At 39.9% G+C, this 24,136-nt stretch overlaps 1 pseudogene; it reads left to right on the forward strand.

Moving 5' to 3' along the window:
* The first annotated feature begins 10,491 nt into the window (after positions 1 to 10,491).
* LOC129086107 (kelch repeat and BTB domain-containing protein 3-like) lies at positions 10,492 to 17,431 on the forward strand (annotated as a pseudogene).
* The last annotated feature ends 6,705 nt before the right edge of the window (positions 17,432 to 24,136 follow it).

Genomic DNA, 24,136 nt, shown 5'->3' on the forward strand with positions numbered 1-24,136 from the left:
TCATGTTTGCAGCTTGTTGTTGAATTTTTTTATCCATTCAGGCATTCTGTCTTTTGATTGGGGACTTTAATCCATTTACATTTAAAGTAATTTTTGGTAGGTAAAGTCTTGCTATGGCCATGTTGTGTTCTGACAGTTTTGTAGATCCTTTGTTCCTTGTTTTTTATCTTTCTTTGTGATTTGACAACTTTTTGTAGCAATATTGTTAGGCTCCTGTATAACAATATTTTGTATAATTACTACAGGTTTTTCCTTATTGGTTACCATGAGGCTTATGTAAAATATAACACCCTTTAAGCTACTATCTTCATTTTGATAACATATATAAACTGGACATTTTTGTTCCCACCTGTTGGGAAACACCTTGTCTGATTTCAGGAACTGCAACCCTCCCCCACCCCCCGACAGGCTGGAGGGAAATAATCAGAGAGGCCTTGGAGAAACAGGCTCCTGAGGAGACATGACCTGTCCTCCCTGGCAGGGGCGTAGCTCCTGCCTCTCTGCTTTGCCATGTGATGATCAGTTATCAAAGAATGGGTAAGTTAGCTCAAGCTGGGGTATACAACCTAAGACAGATGTCAATCAAATATTGGCAACAGACAAGAAACTGGGGGACACGGAGAAAGGGCAAAAAGGCCCGCACCCCTCGGCTCATCTTCAACATGGCTGGAGCCCACATTCTACCAGAAAAAAGTCTCCTGGTCTCTTGGCAGCTCCCTCCCTCTGCCCGGCTCAGGCTTGAAACAGTACCACGAATTAGTTCTGAACCAGATCTGGCAGTTCCTGGGGAAATCAGGCCTACAGGTAAATTCTTTAAAGTGTGCTTTGTTCTTCTGTCAAAAGTTCTAGCCAGCTCATGCTGGAAAGGAAATTTACATTATTCACAGACCCTAATCCTATACCCTTGGGCGCTCTTGTTTACCTCGCTCTCATGTTTAGTCGTCTCTCCTGTTTACTAGTCTCCTCTTGGACCCTTGTAAATCGGTGTGTTCCTGCCATTTGTTTTCTTCAAAACATCGCCCATTCTCTGTGCATATTAACGTACTGATGTAATGAGATAACCTGTGCATTCCTGTTAACCTAGGCCCACTGATAACCTTTTCAATAAAAGCCTTTTAACAAAGGGACTCGGGCCTTCCCCACTAGAGGGATGTGCCATGTCCCCTCTCTCCGCAAACAGAGAAGTGTTTCCGACGACTCGTGTTTATCCCCCTCATCCGCGACAACCCCTGGATGGGCTCTGTGGGATTCAGAGCCCGACTCCCTTCCCAGCTGGCCTCCAATGGTAGCCCTCAGATCCGGGGAGCACCGCGCCCGCTGCGATGTGTTCCATCCCCCCCAACCCCCCCCAACCCTCCCAACGCCCCCCAACGCAGCAGTTAGTTCCTGCCTGGGAGGAGTGGCGCTCCACCCAACCCCCGCCTGCCCCGCAACCCCCCACTCCCTGCCATGCAACGCAACACCCACCCCCATATTTTAGGTTATTGATGTTTCAAATGATATAAATTTTATATTATGTATTCAATAAGAAATTATCATATTTATGGTTATTAATATATTTGCTGCTTAACTTTTAAACTAGAGTTGTCATTAAATTATGTATCGCCATTACAGTACTAGAGAATCTGACTTTGATTCTATATTTACCCATGCCAGTTAGTGTTACTCTTATATTCATATGTTTTCATGGTGTTAATTAGCATCCTATTTCTGCTTGAAGAACTTACTCTAGTACTTCTTGTTAGGCAGGTGTAGCGGTAATGAACTCCCTCTGCTTTTGTTTTTTTGGGGGAAAATTTTATCTGTTATTGTTTCTGAAAGATAACTTTGCCAGGTATAGTATTCTTGGCTGATCATTTTTTTCTCCGTTCAGTATTTTAGATATATCAATATATTAAAATATATAAAGTTTTCTCCTTTCAATATTTTAAATATATCAATTTAAATATTTAAATAAATAAGTATTTATTTATTTATGGGGTTGAATGTATCTGATGTTTTGCTCTTCTGCTGCATTCTGTCTTTGACTTTTGACAATGTCATTATACCTCAGTAATATGTGTCTGTGTAGCCCTTTCTGGATTAAACCTACTTGGGATCCTTTGAGCCTCATGACTTTGGACATCAATTTCTCTCCCCAGGCATGGAAAGTCCAGCCATTATTGTTTTAAAAATACTTTCTGTACCTTCTTCTCTCTGTTCCTCCTGGTAGTCTGATAATGCATATATTGTTCTTTTGATGGTGTCCTATGAGTCCTGTAGGCTTTATTCACTCATTTTCGTTCTTTATTTTCCTTTGAGCTCCTCTTTTTAGTCACTGTTTCTTTCTTCTGCTTGATTGAGTGTGATGTTTGAGTTCTCCAATGAATTCTTCAGGCCAGTCATTGTATTGTAGTTTTAAATGCTTTGATAGTCATACACCACATAATGACATGTCAGTCAGCAACAGACTGTGTACATGACAATAGTATACCATATAGCCTAGGTGTGTAGTAGGCTATATCGTTTAGGTTTATTTAAGTACATGCTATGATGTTTTCACAATGACAAAATCACCTAGTAACTTGTTTCTCTGAATGTATCATTATTAAATTGTACATGACAATACTGTCAGTTGATATGATTATGTAATTTTTCTTTTATAGCTTGCTTCAGTGGTGGATAACATTGGTTGATATTCAAATATTAAAACACATTTACATCCACAGATAAACCTTCTTGGTCATAGTATATAATTCCTTTTATATATTCCTTAATTATTTTTGCTAATTAAAAAATGTTATACCTATATTGTGAGGGATATTGTTCTGGAGTTTGAGGAATTTTATTGTATTCTCTGTCTTTGGGGTACCACAATAATGCTGACTTCATGAAATTAGTTGGGAAGTATTTCCATCTATTCTGTATTCTGGGAGACACTATATAGATTTGGTATTAATTCTTCTTTAAACTTTTGATTAATTTAATTTCCTTAATAGTTAAGAGTGTTGTTCAAATTTTATATTTTATCTTGAGCGAATTGTGATAATATGTGTGTTTTGAGGAATTAGTATATTTCACCTATACTATCAAATTATTATGTGTAGCATTGTTTATAGTATTCCCTTATCCTTTTGAAGTCTCGTTACTGAAATTGGTAAGGTGTATCTTCTCTCTTTCAGTCTTTGTCAATCTAGCTCAAGATTTATCTACTAAACAATTCAAAGTATAAGCTCTTTGTTTCATTTATTTTCTATGCAGTTTTCTGTTTTCAATTTCATAGATTTCTGCTCATCATTTCCTTCTGCCTGCACTGAGTTTAATTTGTTGTTTTTTTCTTCTAGTTTCTTGAGGTAGGAGCTTAGATTACTGATTTGATACCTTTATTCTTTTCTAATGTAAGTGCTTAGTGCTATGAATTTTTCTGTGTTGTTTTAGCTACATCACACTCATTTTGATATGTTGTATTTCCACTTGTATTCAGTTTAATGTATTTTTTTTATTTCCCTAAAGACTTTCTCTGACTCATAGATTATTTAGATGTGTGTTATTTAGTTTCCTATTATGGACATTTTTATCTCATCTTGTTCTTATTGATTTCTATTTTGATTCCATTGTGGTCAGAGAACATAGACTGTGTGATTTCAGTTCTTTTAAGTTATTTGAGGTTTGTTTTGTGGGTCAAGATAGGGTCACTCTTAGCCTGGCCAGGTTTATCAAATGGTTGGCGTATGATCCCATACACCAAAAGGTTGTGGGTTTGATTCCCAGTCAGGGCACATACATAGGTTGCAGGGTTAGCCCCCAATCGGGTTGCATATGGGAGACAACAGATCACTATTTCTCTCTCACATCAGTGTTTGTCTTGTACGCTCTCTCTCTCTCTCTGTCCCTCTCTCCTTCCCTTTCATCTCTCTCTATAACAAATAAACAATCCTCAGTTGAGGATAAAAAAATATGGTCACTCAGTATATATTTTATGATCACTTGAAAATAATGGGTATTTTGTTGTTAGGTAGAGGTTCTATAATCATTGATTAGATTATGTTGGTTGATGGTGTTGTTCAGGTCTATATCACTACTGACTTACTGTCTTCTTGTTCTATTAATGTTGGAGAGAGAGAACTCCTGGCCAAGATGGAAGTATAGGTAAACACACTTCACCCCCATGCACAACTACAGTGAAAATTACAACTAAATTACAAACCAAATTTCACCCAGTCCGACGACCAAGGCCTATCTAGGTCAGACAGGTCTATTCGAGACTCAGGTAGACAGAAGAAAATACACAGAGCCATGGGGCTGCTTGACATGCCTTTATTCGCGGGAGCCACGCAGGCCATAAGCCCATGTCTTTGTTTGCACACACACTAAAAAGCCCCTGCCTTCTTAAGTTCTAGAAGGAACAAAACCAGCTACAGGCCAAATGGTTAGGTGACATAGCATGAGCTGCACATGGGAGCCCACTTCCTGTCATGGGAACTGTTTATCGGACCCAGATTCAAGGCTGGGAGAACATTGCTTTATCAGACCCCTTCAAGGTTGTGAGAAACTCTTTCCCTTAGTGACCCAGACACCTGGGTGAGTGAGACAGACTGCCTCCACTTACCCTACAATCCACTGCGTCTGAGTTCCTACCACAAAATCTATGCAAGGATATCTCCCACAAAGTTCCCTTGGCGAGGAGGGCAGAGCCCTGTACCAATAAACCACAGCAGCAATATAAGCCACAGCAACAGACAACACAAAAGTGCTGCCACCCAAGACAGCAAGGATTCACTGCCGTTCAGTATTTAGGGATGCCAACCATTCCTGCAAAGGATCACCTATCAGGCATTCAATGGTATGGGTCTCAGAGGCTAATGCTTGAAAAGCTTGGCATATGTTGTGGTGAACATCAGGAACATATACACAGCATTCTGCTCCTACTAGGGCACATACCCCACCTTGGGATGCAGTGAGCATACCTGAAGCCATACAATTGTGCAAGGCTACTTTTCTTAATTGATCCATTTCCTCATTTAACAGACTTAATGAATCATGTTGCATTCAGTGCATGAGCAGTGTGCAAAGTCAAAGCAGTTATGTCAATTTCAGCAACTATAGAAGCAGCTTGAGGAGAAAAAAATAGCTAATGGATAGTACCACTCAGGAGTATGCTTCACCTGGTGTCACGCTTTAAACACTTCCCTATTTGTTGGCCAGCTTACAAGAGTCTTCTGAACTCGAGCTGGCAAATAGGACCATCCCCATGTACAATGACCAGTCCAGTTTCCAGGCAGGTAAGGCCACCATGTGAGCCACACACCCAGAGGGCTCCATTAGAACTGCAGCCCATGCGTTCTCCCCTGGGTCCCAGAAATGTTCCAGAGTCAGAGTCTGACACAGACCTGTCGCAGTCCAGCCCACCTGGGCTTGTCCTTTGGGGTTCTCAACACATGGGAGCTAGTCCAGCCAGCTCCATAGCTTCAGCTGTGAGCCAGCCCAAACCATCCCATACAGAGTAGCCACTTAGAAGCTGGGGCCAGTCATGCTGCTGCTCTGCCCCAGCAAAATGTCAGTCCAGGTGGCACTCCACAATGGATGTCTGCTGTTCCACTGGTTCTGGAGCCAAGTCCAGTTTGCAATGGAAGAAGGAGCAATACGCCATGGAAGCCCAGAAGAGGTGCTCAGTGGAATTTCCGTGCAGACCCAGCACACTGATTGATTAGCCACTGAGGCATAAGTATGAACCCAATCCACTAAGGTGTTACTTTGCACCCTAGGGGCAGAAAAACAGAGCAGTTATAGGCACCTGTAAGGGTAAGTCACGACCATCAGGTAATATACAAGCAAGCTTCTGGTCAGCTGACAAGACAGTGGCTGGCAGAGGAGGTCTTCCTGGGCGTGTATACCAGACCTTCCGTGTCTCAACTAGGGGCTCAGCGTCTACTTGCAGTAACAGGGAAGATCTCATGTTGGGCCATGAGGAAATTACAAAGGTGCCACGAAGCAGCATTTCATCATCTGCTGGCCCTGGATATGTCACCTTTAAGACGGGGCCAGGTCCCAATCACCCAGGGCACTTTGCAAGTTCCTCTCCACCCCTTGTCCCCAAGGAGCAACAAAAGCCACCCAACGCATGTGAGGGGTTTTTATTTCCCAAGGCCAGGTCCAAGTGGCTGTTTGCCCTCGCTCCAGGTTCTCTGGAACAGGCAAGAGGATATTTCCCTGTTTTCCCATGCCTGTTTTCAGCAGAGCATCCTTAGTCTGCACCTACAGCTGGATAGGAGCTGTAGTCCAGTGGAGAAGCGCTTCCACCGCCTGCTCTGGCTCCTTTCATTTAGTGTCCAGAGGACATCCATAAGCATTTTGTCCATCCCTTCTATGTAGAGGTGGCAGCTGTAGCTCTCAGGCCTTGCTTTAAGAGACATTATACCATTCAATCATCCCAGCAGCTTGAGGATGATAGGCCAAATGGAATTTCCAGTCAATCTGCAGGTCTCGAGCCCATTGCTGTACCAAGGCTCCAGTAAAATGCGTCCCCTGATCACTTTCAATGATGAAGGATCTCCCATAAGCAGCACATAACCTCTCAAGGGCAGCTGCTACTGCTTTCTGATCTGAGTGTCACGCAGGATAAGTAGCTAAGAGTCCCGTGGCTGTGTTCACACCTGTAATAGCATACTTATATCCCTCTGAACTGGGCAGGGGCCCTATGACATCCACCTGCCACCAGGTCACTGGTACCCATCCCCCCACCACCTGAGCGGTGCTTCTCACAGGCCTCTGGGGATGTTCCGCTGAGCAGAAAACATGGGTCTTGCAAGCTTTTTGTACCTCTGCTAAGGTGACAAATAGCCCCAAATTTTAACAGTGGACTACATAGTCTTTTGTCCAGCATGTAAGAGGCAAAGTTGTAGCCACTGAGCTACTTCCTTTCCTGAGAGACTGGCAGGTGTTGTTTCCAGTCACTGCACCTTGGCTAGAGTGCCAGCCCCATCATTCCCAGGGGAAGGAAGGAAGAGGTGCATGTCCAGTAACATGATATACAGTGATTTGTTTATGGTGGCCTAACTCCTATAAGTCTTGCAACAAAGCCTGTCCCCACAATGGCCTGTGCATATCCATCCATTTATTTGCATGCCATGTAGAAATCCATAGCGTTAGCCCCCTCCCTGTATACTGCCCAAGTATCTGTCCAAATAGTTAGGGATGGTGTCTCATGAGTAGCCATGAGCCACGCAGCTCAGAGTTCTGCCCACAGGCTGCTCTGTCCCACACCAGTGTCAAACCAGATCATGTCTGTCTGACTGAATGTCTACGGCTATTGTCCACATGGCAGGCTGACCCCTACTCAACCCATCAGTATATCAAGCATCTGAGGAAATAGGTTCCTGCTCCTCGTGGAAGGAACTAGCTCCATTTCTTCTTAAAGAACAGGAAGAGTAGATTTTTCATCTATGGAAGTGACAGGACCTAGCACTTACTGTAGCTCAGCGCATAAGGGGCTACTGGACAGAGTACTTCTTTGTGGCAGATAAGCCTCCCACTTAGCCAACATGGGCATCTGAGCCATCCCACTACGAGGCTTGGTCACCCAGTCCCGGACCCACCCTGCAATGGGACACATGGTCCTGACTGCCATGGGGCAGTTCCTGTTACAGCCTCCATGGCCAACAGGGCAGCATAGACCACAGCCAGCTGCTTTGCAATCAAGGAGTACCGTACCCCTGCTCCCTTCCTTAGTTGGGACCAGAAACCCAAGGGTTGATGTAGTCTTTCCAATCGCTGCCACAAACCCCATCCAAAGCCTTTCTGTGTCACATGCACATCTAGCTCACAGGGTCTAGCAGGATCCAGAGCATGTAAGGCCTGAGCACACTTAATGATGTGCTTTCTTCCTTGGAACGCTTGTTCTGAGGTTGGGGTCCAGTCCAAGTTTGCCCCCTTCTTCACCAGAGCATGCAACGGATGGATTACCTGGACCAGATGGGGCATGATAGCTCTCCAGCACCCCAACAGGCCCAAACATGTCTGGAGTTGTTTCACAGTGGTAGAGGTCGGGTACACCTGAATTTTGGCTATCACTGCATCAGGGATGACTTTTGTCTTACCCAACGAGACAACCCCAAGAATTTGACAGATAATCCAGGCCCTTGCAGCTTGGTTTCGTTGACTGCCCAGCCACCGGACTTCAGATGGAACAGTACTTGCGGCACTGCTTTCTCTAGTTCTGCAAGAAAATCACTGGTTAGCAAAATATCCTCAATGTAATGGAACAGATATACTTCTGAAGGTCACAGCCACTTAACCACGTCTTCTGCCACAAGCCCATGACAGATGGTTGGGCTGTGCAGGTGCCCTTGAGGGGGCACTGTAAAGGTCCACTGTCGGCCTTCCCAGACCAAGGTAAACTTACCTTGACTCTCCAAGCAAGAGCAATGGAGAAAAAGGCATTTGCTAAATCAGCTACAAAGTGGTAGGTTCCCAGCTCATTAGTTAGTCCGTGCACCAAGTCCAGCACAGAAGAGACCACTGCATGCAGTGGGGGGATGACCTTATTGAGCTCTCGGTAATCAACTGTCACTTTCCATGTGCCTTTTTTACTGGCCACACGGGGGAGTTAAAAGGACTGTGAGCAGCCCTGCACAGTGGCAGTAATCTCTTCATGTCCCCTGGGCAACCGGTATTGTTTCACCACAGTCACCTGTCATAGAGGTGGCAATTGTACAGCAGGGGGTGGGGATGATTAGCGTGTCCCTGCAAAATGGGTTTTACCTCTGGCACTGGCAAGTGAAACTCTCCTAGAGTCTCGTGTAGCCACAGACCCTGGAGTATATCAATACCCAGGATACACTCAGGGATCTTAGTGCCATTGACTCCAGCCCCTATAAGATCTGACCGCACTTGTGTTCCGGTCACTCGCACAGGGGCACTGTTCAACTGAGGAGCAATAGGACTCTGAGAAACCAGACGAACTCCTTTTTGTTGGTGACAAGACTCTGCCTCTCCCAGACTGGCAACCATTGTCATGATGTCATCTACAAGTCGGCTGATACAAGGCATGAGAATTGACATCAGAGAGCCAAAGGAGGCAGGGGGAACATGCTGGAGCACAAGATCCCACATTCCAGCTGTGAAAAAGTCAGCATCAGGGCCCTGTGTATTGGGATTGAACATGGCCTGGCACATGCCCAACTCCCACAGGATTTGCACTAAGTCCCTAATGGACTGCCAGTTGCTCACTGTGTCCAGCAGGTCACCCGCATTTTCCCAGACAGTATGGATAGCCGCCATTACCCACTCCATCAAAGTATGTGAGCCCTGTTCCCCACCATGTCTCTAGCTATTCTTCAGCCGCTAGCACAGGGAAGGGTGTGTCATGATGGAAGCTAAATTTTCCACCTCTGTATCAGTACACATGACACTATCCACCCCCAGGTCCCACAGGCGCAGGAGCTATGCAGCTAAGGGTTCCCCGGGTCGCTGGCAATTCAAAGATCAACCAACTCGGCCTGTGTATAGAGCCTATACGTGTTATGCTCTGTCATCTGCAGGGGACCAGCTGGCTGACCGCCAGGTGCCATAGGCTATTGTGACTTCATCTTCTGTACCACCATGGGGCAGGCTTCTGGGAACTCGGTTCCACATCGAGGTCACCTTCCTCTGACTCAGACTCGTCAGCAGTGACAGGAGTTGGAGAGTCGCATCACTGTTCCGCTGCATGCAGGCCTTCTTCCAGGGCACTGATTCTGGCTTCCAGGGATTCCTCTTGTCCTTGGAGCTCCCGTAGTTTCACTGCATCGCAAAGCATGGCCTCCATCTCAGCTTGCAAGGCTAAAAGAAATACTCACCCTACGGCCCACACAGCTGCACGGGTGCTGGCCTGCTCCAGGGTCTCCCCAACCTCCATAGGGCTTTCTCCACGGCGTAAGGTGCACCACTGACATCAGGCAACTCCCTGGGTAGGGCCGATAATGCCAGGAGGCTTGCCACTGAGTTGCCACGTCCCCGTGGCGGGCCATCCCTCAAGACTGCCCTCCGAAGAGCCCAGGGACTCCATTTCCGTACTGTGGCGAGAATCCTGCCCACTATGCCAATTGTGTTGCAGCCTATCTAGGCCAGGAAGGTCCAATTGAGACTCAAGTAGATGAAAGAAAATGTGCAGAGCCGTGTGGATGCCTTGATATGCCTTTATTTGAGGGAGACATGCAGGCCACAAACCCATGTCTATGTCTGCACATACACTAAGAAGCCTGTACCTTCTTAAGTTCTAGAAGGAACAAAGCAGGCTACAGGCCAAATGGTTAGGTAACATAGCATGAACTGCACATGCAAGCCCACTTCATGTTATGGGAACGATTTATCAGACCCAGACTCAAGGATGTGAGACACGATCTTAAGGCTGTGAGAATATTGCTTTATTAGACCTCTTCAAGGTTGTGAGAAACTACTTCCCTTAGTGACCCAGACACCTGAGTGAGAGAGCCAGACTGACTCCACTTACCCTACACAATGATTTAAGAAGCCATGTTCATCTGGATGGGTAAGAGGGGCAGAGATGTGGAGGCGCAGAGAGGTGAGGAGGGGCAGCAGAATGGGCAGTCTCACATTCACACGAGGTGGATAAAAGTTGGGAGGGATAACTCGGGAGCGAGCAATCCTAGCCCCAGACCAGACCACCCAGCCCAGGGTTCCAGTGACAAGAAGATAAGTCTCCATAACTTCTGTCTGCAAAATCTAGTGGCCCCCAATGGACTTAGGACTCACGCAGACCCACCCCCTCTGGGATTCAGCACACCAGGGCAACACCTGGAAGGGCACAGGTGGTATACAGGGAGACAGGGAGACAGTAAGTCCTGGAGAGACAGTTTCCTCTCAGGCTATCTCTAGAGGCCAAGCAGCATCACTGTCTCCTCTATGAACCCACCCCCCAGCAGAGCCACAGAGCTGTAAAATGGGTTGCCCCACCCTGGGGACTACCTTGGGCTGCACCTCACACAATTTACAAGTGCCTTTTCTACAACAGGCCATGTTACTAACACAGGGAATCAAACCACCTCTGCCTGATACACAGACACAAGCACAAGGAGCCTGTCAAATTGAGGAAACAAAGAAATATGGCCCAAATGAAAGAACAGAACAAAACTCCAGAAAAAGAACTAAATGAAATGGAGATAAGCAACCTATCAGATACAAAGTTCAAAACACTGTGGAAAAATTCACGGGGAACCAACAGTGGAGGGGATGAAGCCGAGATTCAAATTAACAATTTGGAACATAAGAAGATAAAAGCATTCAATCAGAACAGCAAGAAGAAAAAGAATTAAAAAACAAAACAAAACAACAACACAAGAATAGAATAAGGAGCCTCTGGGACATCTCCAAACATACCAACATCTGAATCATAGATGTGCCAGAGGGAGAAGAGAAAGAACAAGAAATTGAAAACTTATTCTAAAAAATAATGAAAGAAAACTTCCCTAATTTGGTGAAGGAAATAGACATGCAAGTCCAGGAAGCACAGAGAGCCCCAAACAATTTGGACCCAAGAGTGCCACATCAAGACACATCATAATTAAAATTCCAAAGCTTAAAGATAAAGAGACAATCTTAAAAGTAGCAAGAGAATAGCAGAGAGTTATCTACAAAGAAATTCCCATAAGACTGTTCAGTTGATTTCTTCAAAGATACTTTACAGGCTGGAAGGAACTGGCAAAAAGTATTCAAAGTGATGAAAAGCAAGGACCTGCAGCTTAAATTACCCTATCCGGCAAAGCTATTATTTAGAATTAAAGAGCAGATAAAGTGCTTCCCCAACATGGTAAAACTAAAGGAGTTCATCATCACCAAGCCATTATTGTATGAAATGGTAAAGGGAACTATAAAAGAAAAAGGAGATCAAAACTATGAACATTAAAATGGCAACAAATGCACAACTATCAACAACTGAATCTAAAAAACAATCTAAGAAAACAAGCAGAACAAGAACAGAATCAAAAATATGGAGATCATTTGAAGGGTTATCAGCTTGGAGGGGGAAGGGGGAGAAGAGAGGAAAAGGTGCAGGGATTAAGGAGTACAAATTGGTAGGTGCAAAACAGACAGAGGGATGTTAAGAAAGGTATAGGAATTGAAGTTGCCGAAAAACTTATGTGCCTGACCCATGGACGTGAACTATGGGAGGGGACTGCTGGAGAGAATGGGGGTACCAAGTGGAGTGGGGCAAAGGTGGAAAAATTTGGACAACTGCAATAGCATAATCAATAAAATATATTTTAAAAATTTTTAGAGAGAGAGGTATTAATGTTTCCAGCTATAATGGTATATGTGTATGTTTTTCAATTCTGTCAGTTTTTGCTTCACATATTTTGCAGCTCTTTTGTTTAGTACTTACACATTTAGGTTTGCTTCTTGGTAGACTGATGTGATGTAACATTTCTCTCTGTCTCTGATAATTTTCCTTGCTGATGTCTACTCAATGTGACATTAATATAGCCATACCTGTTTTCTTTTAATTAATGCTTGCAGTCTCTTTTTCCATCCTTTTACTTTTAGCCTACTTATATCATTCCATTTGAAGTGAGTTGCCTGAGGGAATTAAAGTTGAGTCTTTATTTTTTAAATCTACTCTGCTAATCTTTGCTGTTTAATTAATGTATATAGACCATTAACACTTATTAATTTACATGTATTGCAATTACCAATTTGTTATACTTAAGAGTGCTTTTTGGTTGTTTTCTGTTTAGTCTCTCTTGTTTTAATTTCTATTTTTTTCTTTTTCTGGTTTCCTATGGGTTATATGAACCATTTTTAGAATTCCATTTTGATCTAACTATAGTGACTATGAGTGTACTTTTATGTATAAACATTTTAGTAGTTGTTTTAGGCATTAAATCATTCATATAAATATATAATATGTGTGTATATGTAACATATATTTTTACAGTACTAGTTGTAAACATTTTACCAATTTGAATAAAGTGTAGAAACTTTATGCTCTTTTACTTCCCTTTATTCTCCCTCATGTACACACTATATAGTTGTTTTAAATAATTTCTTTATATGCATTGATATGTACATTAGGCAGTGCTATAATTTTTCCTTCAACCATCAAACATAATTTAGAAAAAGGAAGGAGAGATACAAATTCAATTGTATTTAATCATATTATTGATCTTACTCTATATTTTCCCTCTTGTTATTACAAGATTCTTTTTATCATTAAACTGCTGGTTAAAGAACCTTCTTATCCACCTTTTTAGAATTAGTGTGCTCATAGAAATTCTCTTATTTTTTCCCTCACTTTATAATTTCTTGATTTCTCTTACAGTCCCAAATGATATTTGTGATGGTTATAGAACTCTGGATTGGCAATTCTTATTTTTCAGCACTTTAAAAAATATTATGCCACTTCCTTAAGACCTCTGTATTTTTTTCATGATAAATTCACAGTCATTCAAATGGATTTTCCCTTATAGGTGAGGAGTTTCTCTCACACTGCTTGCAAGATTTGGGGGGTTATCTTTAGTTTTTAAAAGTTTGACTGTAGTGTTCCTTGGCATAGGTTTCTTTAGATTTATCTTGTTTGGGCATTACTCAGATTCCTGAAGCTGTAGGTATATGTCTTTTGCCAGATTTGGGGTATTTTCAGTCATTATTTCTTCAAGTACTTTTTTAGTCCTACTTTCTTTTTCTCCTCCTGTGGCACTTTGATGACATGGGTATTATCTTTTTTTTATTATAGTCCCACATGTTCTTCAAGTTGTTAATTTGTTTTTCAGTCTGATTTTTCTATTTCTAGTCTGTTTTTTCACTTTGTCACGCAATGTTCAGATTGTGCAGTTTCTGGTTTTTCTTCAAGTTCAGTGATTCTTCCCCTCCCCCCTTTATTATATTTGGTTATTGTATTTGTTCTAAAGTTTACATTTGGTTCTTCTTTATATATTCTCTTTCTTTACTTAGATTTTCTATTTTTTCATTTGCCTTCTGTTTAAAAATGTTCATTGAAGCATTTCTATAATGATTGTTTTAAAATTATTGGCAGATAATTCTAATATCTGTGTTATCTCAGTGTTGGTATCTGTTGATTACTTTTTCTTATTAACTTTGATATATTTCTGGTTCTTGGATATATAGAATATTATGTTGTAAGACTCTAGAACTTAAATTTTGCATTTTAACAGGTGTTTTCTGTGACTGCTTTAATTAAAGTCACCACTTCATTAATTCCAGGTTGGGGTGGAAGTCTAGATTTTCTCCCTCACCTATGATGTCATCTGTGATAGGAGGGGCTCCTTGTTACTGCTGTGCAGAATTGGGAGTTCGGGCTTCCCTCTCTATATCTTCTGATACCACTCTTACTACTCCTCGTGTGGTCACCACTTACATTGTGCGAGGGTGGCTTGTTGCTGCTAAGGGATAGTGAAATTGTTGACTGTACACTAGGCCTTTGACTTGACCCCAGCAAGGAGACGGAGGAATCCCACATTAGTGCCAGCTGGGAGCAGAAGTCCAGGCTCCCCATGTGCCACATGGTTTCAACTTATGATGAGGGGGAGGTGATTGTTGGACACTGTTACCACTCTGTAGAGATTAATGTCCTGGCTCTCCACTCAGCCTTCTCTGACATTACTCCAGCAGGAGAATTGGAGGAGAATTGAGGCACCTCATTACACCCTGGCAAGGTGGAATTCTTTTGCTGACTTGGGTGGGAGTGGAAACCAAGTCTCCCAACCAATTCTATGGTTCTCTGGCAATCAAACCCAGGTTCAGCTGCCTGCAGCGATGAAAATCACACTTATGAGGCAGGTGCTGGTGAAAATGGAAAGAGTTTTATTCAAATTGCCAGCAAGAAGATGGAGAACTTATGTCCTTAAGGAAAAAAAACCAAGATCTTAACAGTGCAAGCAGCAGTTTTTATAAAGCTATAGAGGTAAAGCAGAACAAAGAGATCAAGGGGAAGGGGCTGTGCTGCTTCTTCTGAGAAGGGGGAGCATGAAAAAGGAGAGGACTTCCCCCCTCATTTCAGTGCAATCTCTCTTCAGACAGGATTGGTACATGCACCTATAGATTTTCATGCTGGTACCAAGCCATCATTTCTGCCCTAAAGAACACTTCTCAAAGCTGTAAAAAAAAAAAAAAAAAAAAAAAAAAAAAAAGCTAGATAAAGGGGTAAAAACGCAGGGTTTTATTTATACACTCTAAGGAAATAGAAAATTGGCCACAGCCATGAAAAAAATGCAGCTTAATTGAAATTTTAAATTATAGTTACATTCTGAGATGGGCCATGGAGCGAAGGTCCTACTTTGCTGTAACAGATCGTTCCAATGCTAGACATGAGAAATAGACAAGTAATAACACCCACTTTAGAACAACCCCCAAGTCTCTCATTATCACTTTCCTTCCATGACACCCACTGTTATTCTTAACATTTCTCCTTACTTACAGCTACTCAGAACAATGCTCGCAAAGTTACTGCAGGTAACTTATTTTCCCAATAATCCTGCTGATTACATCCTGTTATGCATGCACACATATACACATAGACACTCCTATACAGGCATACTGTTTATATTATAGTACATCAGCTATCGAGTGGAACTTGCTGTACTTGTGCCCTAAACTGCAGTAGGCATTAGCCACATGCATTAGTTGGGGGTTCTCCAGAGAAACAAACTAATTGGAGAGATGGCTGGCTGACTGGATGGATGGAGTGATAGATTGATTTACTGTAAGGAGTAGTCTTATGCATATATGGAGACTGAGAAGTCCCAAAATCTGCAGTTAGAAAGCTGAGAAACACAGGATAGCTGATAGTAAGGTTGTAGTTGTAGTCTTAGTTTAAAGTAGAAGAAACCTGATGTCCCACTCAACGACAATCAGGCAGAGAGAAAGAATCATTTCTTAGCCTTTTGTTTTCTTCAGGCCTTCAGTAGATTAGATGAATCCCACTCACATTAAGGAGGGTAATCTTCTTTACTCAGTGTGCTGGTTCAAATGTTAATCTCATCCAGAAACACCCTCACAGACAAACCTACAAATAACATTTAGCCAAATATGGGTGGGGCAAAAGTAGGTTTATAGTTGCAAGTACAGGAAACACAGTTTATTCTTGTATTATTATTATTATATTATTTTCCATACAAACAACTGTAAACCTACTTTTTTCCACCCTTTATATGGGTACCCTGTGGCTCAGTGAAGTTGACACATAAAAGCAGTCATCACACTATGTATCATTACTGATCACTTAAATTTATTTAAGTAATATAAGATTAAATAGCTATATGTGGCTCATGGTTACTGTACAAAGCAGTAAACTATCTTAGTCCTAGTGTGGAGCATCTACCATATTTGATTTAAAAAGTGAGATTATATCAATTACCTGAGGAGACACTTCAAGACTGATCAATGAAGAGTGTTTACTCAAAAGCACGAACTGCTTTAACATAGTCTTGGATGCAGTTAAGTGTGTGCAAGTCTCTGGTGGACTTTTCCCTGATGCTTGGCCATTCACAACTGAAAAAACATGTTTTTCACAAAACTGAGGAAAAATGAAGAAAATCAACATACAAATTGCTATAATACTAAAACTGATTTGTGGAAAAAACTGCCACAATCACACCTGATTGATTTGCCAGGATCTAGTCTGTCGAGGTATGGAGAAAAAAAATATTCTTGACACGTAGCTGCAAAGGGTCATGTTGTAGAACAGTTCGGCTTCATATTGCAGAGTCACATCATGATGCCACTGATCAAACCTGGTGCCACTGTCCAGTTAAAAATGATTTCTTCCTGGTATCAACCATGAAAACACCAAGAACCATGCGTACATCAGTTATGGCTCTTAATCAGTTATTTGTCATAGGTGGAAAGACTACAGGATCTCAGGACATTAAAAGTCTCTTAGATGTTGAATCTTACAACCCTCTTTCCAAAGAACGGACGTCTGTTAGCCCGTTACCCAGGGGCATATACTACCCCGAAGCAAGTGCGTGCCAAAATGTCATTTATGTTCTCGGATCCGAGGTAGAGATTACAGATGCCTTTAACCCATCACTTGATTGCTTTTTTAAATACAACGCTACTACTGATCAGTGGTCTGAACTTGTCGCAGAATTTGGACAGTTTTTCCATGCAACACAAATTAAAACTCTCCCAATAAACTGCACACTGTATATATGTGACCTTTCCACCTATAAGGTTTATAGTTTTTGTCCAGGTACATGTGTCAAGAAGGGTGAAGGATCTTTAGAATGTACAGGCTTTAATGTGGGTGCAGTTGGAATTGAAGATAAAATTTATATATAAGGTGGTGATTATCACATTAGATGAAATCACAGATGCAGTGTAGGTCTAGCCTGAGTAGGAAAAACTCTCACCAATGCCAAGAGCCTTAATTGAATTTTACTGCCAGGCGATTCAGTTTAATAAATACAGGGACCCATGGTTTTCCAGTCATTTCTAAAAGTAGCATTTTACAATGCTTAGACATTGTAAAAAATATTACAGTTCCAGAAATCTACAATAAATTTGTTAACATTAATAGTTGGTAAAAAGGTCTTCATATCTTAATAAATTAAAACTGTATCTTCTATTAGAGAAGATATCTTCTGTGAATATATACTATATAAGAATCAGCAGTTCCCAGAAACTTAAAATATAACATACATTTTACAAAAAATTGTACTGAATATAATCCAGAATAGTTCGTATTTTCATATGTAAATAAAACTCTTAGACTTCAATGTCCTTTTAATTTTTAAACCACTTTATTCATGAAAGACTAGTAAAAACAAAACACAGTTCACAAATTAGTACTATATGGATTGGAGAAATCTCTTTAGGTAGTAAAAATGAATTATGTATACTCTATATTATATGAAGTGAAAAATTATAAAGAGTGAGAATCCTACCTTGCTACTACATGTATGAGTTGTAGAATTCCTATCCTTTCTGACCATGGTCAGTTTCTTTTAAATCCTTTTCTTTCACCAGTTTTTTCACAAGTTTTTTCTAATATGCAATGTGTTTCCCCAGCCTTTAAAACTGCACACTAAACATGGTTTAAATTTTTTTATGATTCAACTCTTCATTAAGAGCATAATGCATCATGTAATAGTTTCATAATGCTATCAGCGGTTACTGAAATACCTTCAAAATGGCTGTTTCTATTAGTTTGCAGGGTTAGTTGGCTTCAATTTCTAGCAGTGTCGTATCTCTCTTATTTTCTGACTCAACCTCAACAAATTAACATTCTTAATTTAATTATTAGTTTTACATTACACTGACCTGAGTTTATCTTAACATGTAGCCCATTTGAGTGAAGTTCTTGGATTCTTAGATGGTAATGCTAAAATACTTTTTCTGTATTATTGCCAGGTTCCGAAGTAACTAAGGCTATAGAAAGCATGACCTCTAGGTAAGTGGATCATTTTTGTTGCATTTCTTAAATTAGCAAATGTCCAAATTTGTGTGGCAATTAGGAATTTCAGCATTTAAATTAGTCCCATATCAGTTTTCTGTGATGATATATATGAACTGTGAAGCACCATGTTGATTTATTACTTTAGTAAATTATTCATAGTGAATTATTTTCTAAATTTAAAACAAATGACTGGGCTTTTGGTATTGATAGTAATACTCACAACCTACTTCTTTTTAGATGTTTAATCACTGTAAATCCAAACAATGTTCTTAGCTAGGATGATTCTGTTTTGCAAAAGGATGTTTCTTTAATCTGCCTAAAAGATATAAGCATTTTAGGTTTTAATACTCTCTATTTACAGCTCAGGTAATGTGCAGATTGGATGTCTCTGGAATCAATTGTAGTTTCCCACACTCTGTAGTAAATGTTAATGTGTTGTAAATGTACATATTCTTTAGAAGTACGTTCCAAAGTGGAAATACACATAAGTGTGGATCTTTTTATTTTACCATATAAATGTATGCAGTAATAAATTTCAAGATATTTTTCAATATAGAACAGGATATTAGACTACATTATCATGCAATTACAAAATCAGGGACTGTCCTTAGTCAGATGACAGTTGCATAAAAACTGTCCTATAGAACTAGTAGCCTTTCTCCCTGCTGACCTTTGTTGGTTCTCTCTCTCTCTCTTGCTCACTTTGAAAACAATTAAGACCATAACATTGGATGATCTATACATATGTGGATTTATTGAACTGTTAATTTAGGCATATATAAATAAAGTATGTTTAAAGTATTGTTTTAATTACTGACTCTAGGAATTGTTAATCTCTTCCAGAAAAGAAAAACTAATACATAGATCTCTGACATGCAAGCTTCAGTAATCTATTCTCAGTACCCCCAAAAGGGACTATTTTTCCTGCCTGTGAGGCAAGGGAAGAGGGAACAATCTTTTATTATTGGGATCTTCCTTAAGTTGTATTTTTTTTCTTTCAAGTCTGATTTCCTTTCATTATCACCCTTCAGCTATTGTTGCAGTGTGAGAGAAAAAGTGACCGTGTTCTGTACCCATATTGCTTTCAGGCTTGTAGAAAAACTCTATTTAATGTTTCTAATCCTTTATCATTTGTCTTGCTCCACTACATTTGCACTATTCACACAAAGAAAATTATAATATTGTAATATCTTCTAAAACTAAAAGTAGGTATATGGCATTATTAAATATACAATAAAAAAGATTAAATTCAACATTTTTATGAAATAAATTCAAAGTTAACGAGCATTCCTAGAGTGATATTCAAACTTGATTTAAAATGTGGAGTACCTTTTTTTCACCTATTGCATGGGAGACTGAGCATATGAAGAATATTTGAATAATCAAAATTACTACATTCCCATAACACTAAACTCTAGTCTAGGAATGGAAAGAGGTCTCTATCACAGATAAAGTGCGATCACATCCTGCAATATAATTCTATTTTTCCCAGACACCAAAAAGAGCAATTAAATATGTGCTGAGTGTACCTAGCTCAAGTTATTCCATTTGGGAATCAGAATCAAGAATAGAGGAAAGCATTTTGCATTTTGAGATTTGGAAGCAAAAAAATGTAATGACTAAATATACTGTTGAACATATAATGTTACTTTTAGATCATCATTCTCAGTTTAATTGGATCCAGTGTTTGTAATATCTTTTCTTATATTTGGAATGGAATATGTAAGACTCAAATATGTCTTCCAGTAGAAGGCAAACTAAAAACGAAGGCTGAAATTTGTAGGAAACAGATTTCTGTTCAATGTCAAAAACAACTTTACTCCACTTTAGAAAGCCATATTTAGGCTGAGACAAATTATCAAAAACTGGCATGTGGCAGATTATTAGTCTAATAAATTCCTATACAACCAAAGACTTTTACATTTTACTTATACATTTTTATCTTAATAATTTTCTGATGTAAGATTAATTGCTCCCTCCACCAATTTATTCAGCATTTTTGTAACTTGATTTCAGTGGGTCTGCATACTCAAGACTTCAGTAGGACTTGAGTCTTAGAACCACATCATTTCAGGATTATTCTTATTGAAGGAAATTTGTTGTTTGTTTGTTTTCATTACTCAGGAGAAAGTCTATAAATGGCGTTGACATTTATGGTAAACTGTTAATAAGGATTTTTCCTTCTGTCCACCATAGGTGCAGATTTGTTTTATATTAAAAACTGAAAGACCAGTATCTAAAACTTCGTTCTGAATTGTTCTTATAGCTGCAAATGTAGCTACATGTCATGATTCTAGTTAAAGATTATGTGATTTGAAAGAATATCTCTTACAAATCTGGATGTATTTATAAATAAGTTATATTTGATGACACTAAGATGCTTAATCAAATTTAATATCTAAATAGGGGATATAAACAGAGGATGATACTATTACACACATTAAAAGATAACTCTTCTAAATCATATTGAAACTTGAAAATAACCTTGGAATCTAATACAGGTTTCAACCTGGAATATATATCAAGTTTAAGGAAATTAAAACAGGATCACTTTCAATGCAAAATAACTTCTTTTACCATACTGTAAACAGCTAGTTCATTAAAAAATTATGACGGTAGTTTTTCTAATTTATTTCGAAGTTTTGTGACTAACCATGATGTTTCATGATCCCTGCAAAGACTCAATCTGCTTCTGAGATAATCAAAAGAAGAAGCATACTTGTCTAGAATCGCCACTGGTATGCCACTTCAAGTTATTTTTTTTAGAATAGAAAGCTCTAAGTACCTCTTGGAAATGTGCAGTAGGCAAAATAAAATTTAGAAATCATAGCTTTAAAATTGTATAAATCATTTATACATTATCATCATATCAGTTAATATTTATTAAGAATCTATTAAATTCATGCATGGTCATATGCTAGACGGTAGACAAATTTTTGCTAGAGTAAAAAAATTCTATAAAATAACTCAACTTTACCTTAAAATTTATTAAGCCACTTCTATAAACCAATATTCAGTTTTTTGTTTTTTGTTTTTTTAAATTTTATTTTAATTTGTTTTTTCAAATACATTTGTCTCTGCCAACCCCCCACCACTTTCCCTTGCCCCCTCCCTACTTCCCTCCCAGTTTTAAAAGTAGATAAAGTGATTTACAGGATCCATATATCAAAAATTGTATCTGAATCAATTAACCACATGCCTAGTTTACTAAAACAGAAATGAAATGACAGAGAACTTTAAAAACAATCTTAAAAACTCACAGCAGGGGCAAATCATACCATAATTTAAATACCCATGGACATCTATTTTTTCCCAGTACCACACTCTCCTTTTAACAAAATGACATTATCAAGTCTCTGGATACATAAATTCTTAGGAACAAAACCTTATAGTAATAACAGCAAGTATCTTTTGAGTACTTTTTATGTGCCTGTACAACATCTCATTTAAATCTCAAATAGGTGGTAGTATTAATTTCAATTAAAAGTTGAGAAAACTGAGGTTTAAGAAGTGTAAAGACTTCCATAATATCAAGCCAAGTGAGTGGTGGTTCTGGAATTCAGTCCTAGGCTTGAGACTCCAGAACCCGACTTGCAACAGGTACTGGTTAACCTGACCGACACACTGCAGCGCCGAAGGCGGGGCCTGCCCAGGTAACCACCTGGCCTCCACTCCAACATCTCTAAATACAAGCAGTGCTAACAGACCAACGAATCAGAAGTTTAGAACAAAGTTCTCATATGGTTAACAATTCAACTGTTTTCATTAATGTTACACTTATAATCCATCATAAGCAACATTTAGTGCAACTAAAGATATATACATCATCGTCAACTACAGGAAACACATCTACTAGTTTCAAGCCATATAGAAAATTCATTACTAATACTGGACTAACAAACTCTCTGGTTACACCATTCACCATTTATGTTGTAACCAGCCGTCAAAACATTATATTTTAGTTTCTGCAATTTGAAATAGACGCTAAATTGGTAATTCACACTATTTGCCCCTTGAGAAGATATTTTATTTGTTGACTGAATTTTCTCAGTAACCACAATATTTGGAGCCAGTCTGAGAAGCCAGCTGGAGAGGGCCTGGTTGCTGACAGTGGTCACAATGACTGTGTGGTTGGGATGGTCATACTTTACCAACTATGACTTTGTGGTCACCAGCCGGTCCACTTCAACACCTCCTCACTCGCTTTCTGTCAGCCTCTGCAAATGCTCCCGGTGACTCTCTTCTCAGAGCTTCCTCTGCTCCTGATTGAGCTGCTGCTTGATCCTCTCCTGGGCTGTTTACTTATGCTCTACCTCACACTATGGAAGCCAAGCAGTTACTCCAAGGCACAAGTTTTCCACCTGGGAGCTGAGAATGTGCCACTGTGGTCCCTAATCTTGCTTTTTCTTCTAACTGCCTACAACCGGGGGCCTGTACCAGGTTCCCACTCACCAAAGACAAGAAATGCAATGGATTTAAGAACATGAATTTTGTACCTTGCAGCTTAACTATATTAATAATTTCTAGGAGATTTTTGACAGGGTCTTTAAAATTCCAGTAGAAAGAATTATATCATACGAAAAAAATGACAAGTTCATTTTGTCATTCCAAATGCGGATGCTATCGATTCCTTCCTCTTTCCTGATTTCTGTGGCAAGGCCTTCCAGCAGTGTATGGAGTCATGGTGGTGACAGTGGGCATCCCTGTCTTCTCCCTGATGTTAGAGGAAAATCTTGTACATTTTCACCATTCAGTAGGATGTTAGCTGAGGGGTTGTCATATATGAGCTTTATTCTGTCAAGGTACTTTTTCCTTCTCTACCCATTGCATTGCATATTTTAATAATAAGTGGATGTGGTATCCTGTCATGATTTTCCAGCATCTATTAATATGGTCATATAATTTTCATTCCTTATTTTGCTATTGAAGTAGTTCTATCACATTGATTTATTAGCATATGTAGAAACATCTTTGACCCCCCAAAAATAACATGATCACTGCTGCAATGATGTTGTCTTTTTATTGTATTGTTATATTTGAATTTGCATCTCTATTCATCAGATATCAGAAAAGAGAAATGCAGTGTTCTCTTTTGTGTGTTATCCTTGGCAGGTGATTGTTGGAGCATTACATTGGCCTCCTAAGATGTGTTAAAAGTATTGCCACTTTTTCAGCTTTTTGGAATAGTTTGAGGATAGTAATCCGGTCTTCTTGAATGTTTGGTATGATCAACTCATGAAGCCACTTGGTCCTGGACTTCTCAGTTTCGGGGAAGTTTCTGATGGTTGTTCCCACTTCCTCATTGTTGATTGGCCTATTTAGATTTCCCGGTTCCTTGTGACTCCACGTGGCAAGGTTATGTGTTTCTAGGAACTTGTGCATTTCTTCGAGGTTGTTGAATTGGGTGCTGCCTAGTCTCTGCTAGAATGCTTGTATGCTCCATTCTCTTTCTTGAGTATGAGCTAACTCCTCTTTCCTTTCTGATAATGTACGCATCCTCCCTCTCTACTTTAAAAGTTAACAAAAGGCTCTTGAAAAACACCTACATCAAAGAAGAAATAAAAGTTGAGATCAAAATGTATTTAAAAGGAAATGCAAATTGACAATACGTTTTATGAAATATTTTGACTTTTCAAAAGTTTTGAATGGGCTTGTTAATTTTTTTTTAATTCTTTATTCTCTTACAGTTTTCTCTATCTTTTCCCCTTTGGCCTCCTTCATGAAGCCCTTGTCCATATACCTTCC

The sequence above is a fragment of the Pteronotus mesoamericanus genome, unplaced genomic scaffold (genome assembly GCF_021234165.1).
Source record: "Pteronotus mesoamericanus isolate MK-2021 breed Mesoamerican mustached bat unplaced genomic scaffold, CSHL_Meso_final scaffold_36, whole genome shotgun sequence".
NCBI classification, from domain to species: Eukaryota; Metazoa; Chordata; class Mammalia; order Chiroptera; family Mormoopidae; genus Pteronotus; species Pteronotus mesoamericanus.